The 9,191-nt window shown below is 30.6% G+C and overlaps 1 long non-coding RNA gene across 7 annotated transcripts; it reads right to left on the reverse strand.

The window, feature by feature from the left end:
• Positions 1–249: 249 nt before the first annotated feature.
• On the reverse strand, positions 250–9,175 carry LOC134253348 (uncharacterized). Of its 7 annotated transcripts, none has more exons than XR_009989108.1 (11): positions 8,983–9,175; positions 7,583–7,688; positions 6,817–6,899; positions 6,283–6,740; positions 5,152–5,257; positions 4,385–4,467; positions 4,115–4,308; positions 2,718–2,823; positions 1,951–2,033; positions 1,417–1,874; positions 251–385 (listed from the first exon to the last, which is right to left on the reverse strand). It is a non-coding gene; the product is annotated as an uncharacterized LOC134253348 (long non-coding RNA). The 7 variants fall into 7 exon arrangements; XR_009989106.1 differs by having other exon boundaries at positions 8,719–9,175; XR_009989107.1 differs by having other exon boundaries at positions 252–385; positions 6,547–6,740; positions 8,719–9,175.
• Between the last annotated feature and the right edge of the window lie 16 nt (positions 9,176–9,191).

The following is a 9,191-nucleotide window of genomic DNA, read 5'->3' on the forward strand; positions in this document are numbered from 1 at the left end:
TTTCATGGACATTTCATGGAATTGATGTTAAATATGTATATTCTCATGAAAGGCAAAGATATTCATTTGCATATCATTTCTTATTATTGACATAATTAATAAATTGATTAAATGCCAAGGGCAGATAAATCATATTGTCTGATTGAATACAGTGCTCAATTGTAAGCAAAGTGCTTAAATAACTGCAGTTCTGAAGAAATTTATTTTCTAATAATCTATAAAAAGTTCTAAATAACTTAAATATTCATAGATTAACTAGATTGGCTAGGAAAACCATACCTTGGAACTCTTAATGAAAGCAAAGGGACCATCCTGAGAGTGTCCATGTGTTGTTCATTGTAAGAGGGGAGGGTTCATTAATCTCTTCCTTCTTGAGAATGCATTGCTGAAATATATTTTATTTTATTAAAACATACTGATAAATGCATGTAGTAGCTTATATTATAATTTTTTATTATTTACATCATCTTTTGAATTTTTTATAAGCATTAGTGATGAAATAGCTTTAAAATAATCATGTTTAAATAGAATTTACTCAGATAATTATTTTTTAAAATATCTAAGAAATTGAAAAAAATAACTGCAGATAAGCATGACTCTTGTTGTTCAAATAAACCACATTTTAAAAAAATTCCTTCATTTTCCAGCATCATTAGAGTACAAAATTACCCCCCCCCCCTCTTTTCTGCAGAATATCAAGATTGGATATGGCAAGGAGGAAGGATATTCAGGCACTTTTTCATAATTTTTGCAATAATAATTTTGCAAATTTCTTGTATTTTCAATGTATTTTCTGCTAAAATATATTTTACAGTAATTTAAATTAAATTTCCTACTAGTAATCTCTAAGTTTTCCCCAAAGTATAACTTTTATATCAAGCCAGCACTGATTACATGACTGAAACTGCCTTTGTTGCTGGATTAGGCCCCTTATATAAAAACAAAGTAACCTAATTACTTAACAGCAGTCTAATTTTGTTATAAATTATTCAATCAACTCTGATTTACACAAATTTGAAAGAGGATTAGTCAATCTGTTCCAATGTCTGCACTCATAAAATAAATGGATTTAAATGAATTTCTCAAACTGCGAGGGGGATATTCATATGTTTTGTGTATTGATGATGCCCATAAACCTCAATATTGTATTATTTACAATATTCACAGTAAATTTCAGCATAAATATTTATTTAAAATTATTTACATGTACATTTATTGAAAATATGAGAGCTAGGGCAAAAATTTTGGCATTTTTTCACCATGTGCAGTCCCCATTGTGAGCCTCAATTTACCCAAACCCTCTAATTTTTTTTTTAAGAAGTAGTAAAAATTAACTAAACTATAATCTCAATGCCAAAAAGATAGGAACTGATTGATTTTGTGGCTGTAATCAATGTTTTTCCATGAAATACATACCTATTCTATAGGACAAACACCACTAAATGTTTTCCCATAGACTTCCATACAAACTTGAGCCCCTGTCACTCATACATATATTGAATTTCGGACAAATGGCCTTTTTGTCGTGAAAGTTCGAGATATTGGAAAACAAAACATGCCAGAAAAAATATACCGTCACGCGGCACTTTTACTTTCAATTTCCATTTGTTTACAACAAGGTGCGTTTGACACCAAATGAAAATCTCTAACCAAAGGGCACCCCTCCCTTCAAATTTTTACCTGTAACTCCTATATATCTCAAAGAAACCCAAGTCTTGATATGAGATTTTTATCAACTTTATTTCACTTGTCAAATACATAACAAGTCTTTTCTCTTATTGACCAATCACGCGCCAGCTAGCATTTTCTCCTCCGCACAACTTTGGGTGTCCAAAATGTCTGCGCCCATGTGTTTGTTTATGTAGGGGTTTTTCCTATAGAGTAAAAGAAACATTTATAAAAAGTGGTCAATTTAGTATTTTTAGAACACATATCCATTGCTTATCTCACCTCTTGAATATTGGGACTGACAGTCTTAGCTTAAGTACACCATTGGCTGTTACATTTCACACCCCAGTCAATCAGACACACATCTGTGAAACAGAAAAGATGTCTAGAAATTGAAGCAATTTTCTATTTTTCTTTCAAACTTTTCAAATAAAATGATTAATCTAGCATATGTTTTGCTTGTTTTTCTTATTATCTCTCATAATCTCTCAAGATAGATCATGTTAATCATTCAGGGTAGCAGGTACCCGTTATTAATGAAAAATGAAGAAAATCAGCAGGTTTTTGTAAGAAAATGCTGAGTTATGGAAAGAGTGAAATCTAATGTAGATAAAATAATCAATGGAAAGAAAGAGAATTATATGTAGTTCAAATGTACATAAGATTAAAAAGAATTCTATCAGCAGTGGGTTGCTGGCATCAGAGAATCAAATACATCCCCACTGAAAATTTTGTAATTTTGAAGGGGGGTGACCTACATTTTAGCCAATTTTCATGAACATTTCATGTAATTGATGTTAAATATGTATATTCTCATGAAAGGCAAAGATATTCATTTGCATATCATTTCTTATTATTGACATAATTAATAAATTGATTAAATGCCAAGGGCAGATAAATCATATTGTCTGATTGAATACAGTGCTCAATTGTAAGCAAAGTGCTTAAATAACTGCAGTTCTGAAGAAATTTATTTTCTAATAATCTATAAAAAGTTCTAAATAACTTAAATATTCATAGATTAACTAGATTGGCTAGGAAAACCATACCTTGGAACTCTTAATGAAAGCAAAGGGACCATCCTGAGAGTGTCCATGTGTTGTTCATTGTAAGAGGGGAGGGTTCATTAATCTCTTCCTTCTTGAGAATGCATTGCTGAAATATATTTTATTTTATTAAAACATACTGATAAATGCATGTAGTAGCTTATATTATAATTTTTTATTATTTACATCATCTTTTGAATTTTTTATAAGCATTAGTGATGAAATAGCTTTAAAATAATCATGTTTAAATAGAATTTACTCAGATAATTATTTTAAAAAATATCTAAGAAATTGAAAAAAATAACTGCAGATAAGCATGACTCTTGTTGTTCAAATAAACCACATTTTAAAAAAAATTCCTTCATTTTCCAGCATCATTAGAGTACAAAATTACCCCCCCCCCCCTCTTTTCTGCAGAATATCAAGATTGGATATGGCAAGGAGGAAGGATATTCAGGCACTTTTTCATCATTTTTGCAATAATAATTTTGCAAATTTCTTGTATTTTCAATGTATTTTCTGCTAAAATATATTTTACAGTAATTTAAATTAAATTTCCTACTAGTAATCTCTAATGTTTTCCCCAAAGTATAACTTTTATATCAAGCCAGCACTGATTACATGACTGAAACTGCCTTTGTTGCTGGATTAGGCCCCTTATATAAAAACAAAGTAACCTAATTACTTAACAGCAGTCTAATTTTGTTATAAATTATTCAATCAACTCTGATTTACACAAATTTGAAAGAGGATTAGTCAATCTGTTCCAATGTCTGCACTCATAAAATACATGGATTTAAATGAATTTCTCAAACTGCGAGGGGGATATTCATATGTTTTGTGTATTGATGATGCCCATAAACCTCAATATTGTATTATTTACAATATTCACAGTAAATTTCAGCATAAATATTTATTTAAAATTATTTACATGTACATTTATTGAAAATATGAGAGCTAGGGCAAAAATTTTGGCATTTTTTCACCATGTGCAGTCCCCATTGTGAGCCTCAATTTACCCAAACCCTCTAATTTTTTAAGAAATAGTAAAAATTAACTAAAATATGATCTCAATGCCAAAAAGATAGGAACTGATTGATTTTTGCTGTAATCAATGTTTTTCCATGAAATACATACCTATTCTATAGGACAAACACCACTAAATGTTTTCCATAGACTTCCATACAAACTTGAGCCCCTGTCACTCATACATATATTGAATTTTGGGCAAATGGCCTTTTTGTCGTGAAAGTTCGAGATATTGGAAAACAAAACATGCCAGAAAAAATATACCGTCACGCGGCACTTTTACTTTCAATTTCCATTTGTTTACAACAAGGTGCGTTTGACACCAAATGAAAATCTCTAACCAAAGGGCACCCCTCCCTTCAAATTTTTACCTGTAACTCCTATATATCTCAAAGAAACCCAAGTCTTGATATGAGATTTTTATCAACTTTATTTCACTTGTCAAATACATAACAAGTCTTTTCTCTTATTGACCAATCACGCGCCAGCTAGCATTTTCTCCTCCGCACAACTTTGGGTGTCCAAAATGTCTGCGCCCATGTGTTTGTTTATGTAGGGGTTTTTCCTATAGAGTAAAAGAAACATTTATAAAAAGTGGTCAATTTAGTATATTTAGAACACATATCCATTGCTTATCTCACCTCTTGAATATTGGGACTGACAGTCTTAGCTTAAGTACACCATTGGCTGTTACATTTCACACCCCAGTCAATCAGACACACATCTGTGAAACAGAAAAGATGTCTAGAAATTGAAGCAATTTTCTATTTTTCTTTCAAACTTTTCAAATAAAATGATTAATCTAGCATATGTTTTGCTTGTTTTTCTTATTATCTCTAATAATCTCTCAAGATAGATCATGTTAATCATTCAGGGTAGCAGGTACCCGTTATTAATGAAAAATGAAGAAAATCAGCAGGTTTTTGTAAGAAAATGCTGAGTTATGGAAAGAGTGAAATCTAATGTAGATAAAATAATCAATGGAAAGAAAGAGAATTATATGTAGTTCAAATGTACATAAGATTAAAAAGAATTCTATCAGCAAGTGGGTTGCTGGCATCAGAGAATCAAATACATCCCCACTGAAATTTTGTAATTTTCAAGGCGGGTGACCTACATTTTAGCCAATTTTCATGAACATTTCATGTAATTGATGTTAAATATGTATATTCTCATGAAAGGCAAAGATATTCATTTGCATATCATTTCTTATTATTGACATAATTAATAAATTGATTAAATGCCAAGGGCAGATAAATCATATTGTCTGATTGAATACAGTGCTCAATTGTAAGCAAAGTGCTTAAATAACTGCAGTTCTGAAGAAATTTATTTTCTAATAATCTATAAAAAGTTCTAAATAACTTAAAAATTCATAGATTAACTAGATTGGCTAGGAAAACCATACCTTGGAACTCTTAATGAAAGCAAAGGGACCATCCTGAGAGTGTCCATGTGTTGTTCATTGTAAGAGGGGAGGGTTCATTAATCTCTTCCTTCTTGAGAATGCATTGCTGAAATATATTTTATTTTATTAAAACATACTGATAAATGCATGTAGTAGCTTATATTATAATTTTTTATTATTTACATCATCTTTTGAATTTTTTATAAGCATTAGTGATGAAATAGCTTTAAAATAATCATGTTTAAATAGAATTTACTCAGATAATTATTTAAAAAATATCTAAGAAATTGAAAAAAATAACTGCAGATAAGCATGACTCTTGTTGTTCAAATAAACCACATTTTTAAAAAATTCCTTCATTTTCCAGCATCATTAGAGTACAAAATTACCCCCCCCCCCTCTTTTCTGCAGAATATCAAGATTGGATATGGCAAGGAGGAAGGATATTCAGGCACTTTTTCATCATTTTTGCAATAATAATTTTGCAAATTTCTTGTATTTTCAATGTATTTTCTGCTAAAATATATTTTACAGTAATTTAAATTAAATTTCCTACTAGTAATCTCTAAGTTTTCCCCAAAGTATAACTTTTATATCAAGCCAGCACTGATTACATGACTGAAATTGCCTTTGTTGCTGGATTAGGCCCCTTATATAAAAACAAAGTAACCTAATTACTTAACAGCAGTCTAATTTTGTTATAAATTATTCAATCAACTCTGATTTACACAAATTTGAAAGAGGATTAGTCAATCTGTTCCAATATCTTCACTCATAAAATACATTGATTTAAATGAATTTCTCAAACTGCGAGGGGGATATTCATATGTTTTGTGTATTGATGATGCCCATAAATATTAATATTGTATTATTTACAATATTCACAGTAAATTTCAGCATAAATATTTATTTAAAATTATTTACATGTACATTTATTGAAAATATGAGAGCTAGGGCAAAAATTTTGGCATTTTTTCACCATGTGCAGTCCCCATTGTGAGCCTCAATTTACCCAAACCCTCTAATTTTTTAAGAAATAGTAAAAATTAACTAAAATATGATCTCAATGCCAAAAAATAGGAACTGATTGATTTTTTGGCTGTAATCAATGTTTTTCCATGAAATACATACCTATTCTATAGGACAAACAACACTAAATGTTTTCCCATAGACTTCCATACAAACTTGAGCCCCGGTCACTCATACATATATTGAATTTCGGGCAAATGGCCTTTTTGTCGTGAAAGTTCGAGATATTGGAAAACAAAACATGCCAGAAAAAATATACCGTCACGCGGCACTTTTACTTTCAATTTCCATTTGTTTACAACAAGGTGCGTTTGACACCAAATGAAAATCTCTAACCAAAGGGCACCCCTCCCTTCAAATTTTTACCTGTAACTCCTATATATCTCAAAGAAACCCAAGTCTTGATATGAGATTTTTATCAACTTTATTTCACTTGTCAAATACATAACAAGTCTTTTCTCTTATTGACCAATCACGCGCCAGCTAGCATTTTCTCCTCCGCACAACTTTGGGTGTCCAAAATGTCTGCGCCCATGTGTTTGTTTATGTAGGGGTTTTTCCTATAGAGTAAAAGAAACATTTATAAAAAGTGGTCAATTTAGTATTTTTAGAACACATATCCATTGCTTATCTCACCTCTTGAATATTGGGACTGACAGTCTTAGCTTAAGTACACCATTGGCTGTTACATTTCACACCCCAGTCAATCAGACACACATCTGTGAAACAGAAAAGATGTCTAGAAATTGAAGCAATTTTCTATTTTTCTTTCAAACTTTTCAAATAAAATGATTAATCTAGCATATGTTTTGCTTGTTTTTCTTATTATCTCTCATAATCTCTCAAGATAGATCATGTTAATCATTCAGGGTAGCAGGTACCCGTTATTAATGAAAAATGAAGAAAATCAGCAGGTTTTTGTAAGAAAAAGCTGGGTTATGGAAAGAGTAATAACTAATGTAGATAAAATAATCAATGGAAAGAAAGAGAATTATATGTAGTTCAAATGTACATAAGATTAAAAAGAATTTATCAGCAGTGGGTTGCTGGCATCAGAGAATCAAATACATCCCCACTGAAAATTTTGTAATTTTGAAGGGGGGTGACCTACATTTTAGCCAATTTCCATGAACATTTCATGTAATTGATGTTAAATATGTATATTCTCATGAAAGGCAAAGATATTCATTTGCATATCATTTCTTATTATTGACATAATTAATAAATTGATTAAATGCCAAGGGCAGATAAATCATATTGTCTGATTGAATACAGTGCTCAATTGTAAGCAAAGTGCTTAAATAACTGCAGTTCTGAAGAAATTTATTTTCTAATAATCTATAAAAAGTTCTAAATAACTTAAATACTCATAGATTAACTAGATTGGCTAGGAAAACCATACCTTGGAACTCTTAATGAAAGCAAAGGGACCATCCTGAGAGTGTCCATGTGTTGTTCATTGTAAGAGGGGAGGGTTCATTAATCTCTTCCTTCTTGAGAATGCATTGCTGAAATATATTTTATTTTATTAAAACATACTGATAAATGCATGTAGTAGCTTATATTATAATTTTTTATTATTTACATCATCTTTTGAATTTTTTATAAGCATTAGTGATGAAATAGCTTTAAAATAATCATGTTTAAATAGAATTTACTCAGATAATTATTTAAAAAAATATCTAAGAAATTGAAAAAAATAACTGCAGATAAGCATGACTCTTGTTGTTCAAATAAACCACATTTTAAAAAAAATTCCTTCATTTTCCAGCATCATTAGAGTACAAAATTACCCCCCCCCCCCCTCTTTTCTGCAGAATATCAAGATTGGATATGGCAAGGAGGAAGGATATTCAGGCACTTTTTCATCATTTTTGCAATAATAATTTTGCAAATTTCTTGTATTTTCAATGTATTTTCTGCTAAAATATATTTTACAGTAATTTAAATTAAATTTCCTACTAGTAATCTCTAAGTTTTCCCCAAAGTATAACTTTTATATCAAGCCAGCACTGATTACATGACTAAAATTGGCTTTGTTGCTGGATTAGGCCCCTTATATAAAAACAAAGTAACCTAATTACTTAACAGCAGTCTAATTTTGTTATAAATTATTCAATCAACTCTGATTTACACAAATTTGAAAGAGGATTAGTCAATCTGTTCCAATGTCCTCACTCATAAAATACATGGATTTAAATGAATTTCTCAAACTGCGAGGGGGATATTCATATGTTTTGTGTATTGATGATGCCCATAAACATCAATATTGTATTATTTACAATATTCACAGTAAATTTCAGCATAAATATTTATTTAAAATTATTTACATGTACATTTATTGAAAATATGAGAGCTAGGGCAAAAATTTTGGCATTTTTTCACCATGTGCAGTCCCCATTGTGAGCCTCAATTTACCCAAACCCTCTAATTTTTTAAGAAATAGTAAAAATTAACTAAAATATGATCTCAATGCCAAAAAAATAGGAACTGATTGATTTTTTGGCTGTAATCAATGTTTTTCCATGAAATACATACCTATTCTATAGGACAAACACCACTAAATGTTTTCCCATAGACTTCCATACAAACTTGAGCCCCTGTCACTCATACATATATTGAATTTCGGACAAATGGCCTTTTTGTCGTGAAAGTTCGAGATATTGGAAAACAAAACATGCCAGAAAAAATATACCGTCACGCGGCACTTTTACTTTCAATTTCCATTTGTTTACAACAAGGTGCGTTTGACACCAAATGAAAATCTCTAACCAAAGGGCACCCCTCCCTTCAAATTTTTACCTGTAACTCCTATATATCTCAAAGAAACCCAAGTCTTGATATGAGATTTTTATCAACTTTATTTCACTTGTCAAATACATAACAAGTCTTTTCTCTTATTGACCAATCACGCGCCAGCTAGCATTTTCTCCTCCGCACAACTTTGGGTGTCCAAAATGTCTGCGCCCATGTGTTTGTTTATGTAGGGGTTTTTCCTAAAAGTGGTCAAT

Source organism: Saccostrea cucullata, unplaced genomic scaffold, assembly GCF_032062105.1.
Source record: "Saccostrea cucullata isolate Sc308-1 unplaced genomic scaffold, CSIRO_AGI_Scuc_v1 ctg14759, whole genome shotgun sequence".
NCBI classification, from domain to species: Eukaryota; Metazoa; Mollusca; class Bivalvia; order Ostreida; family Ostreidae; genus Saccostrea; species Saccostrea cuccullata.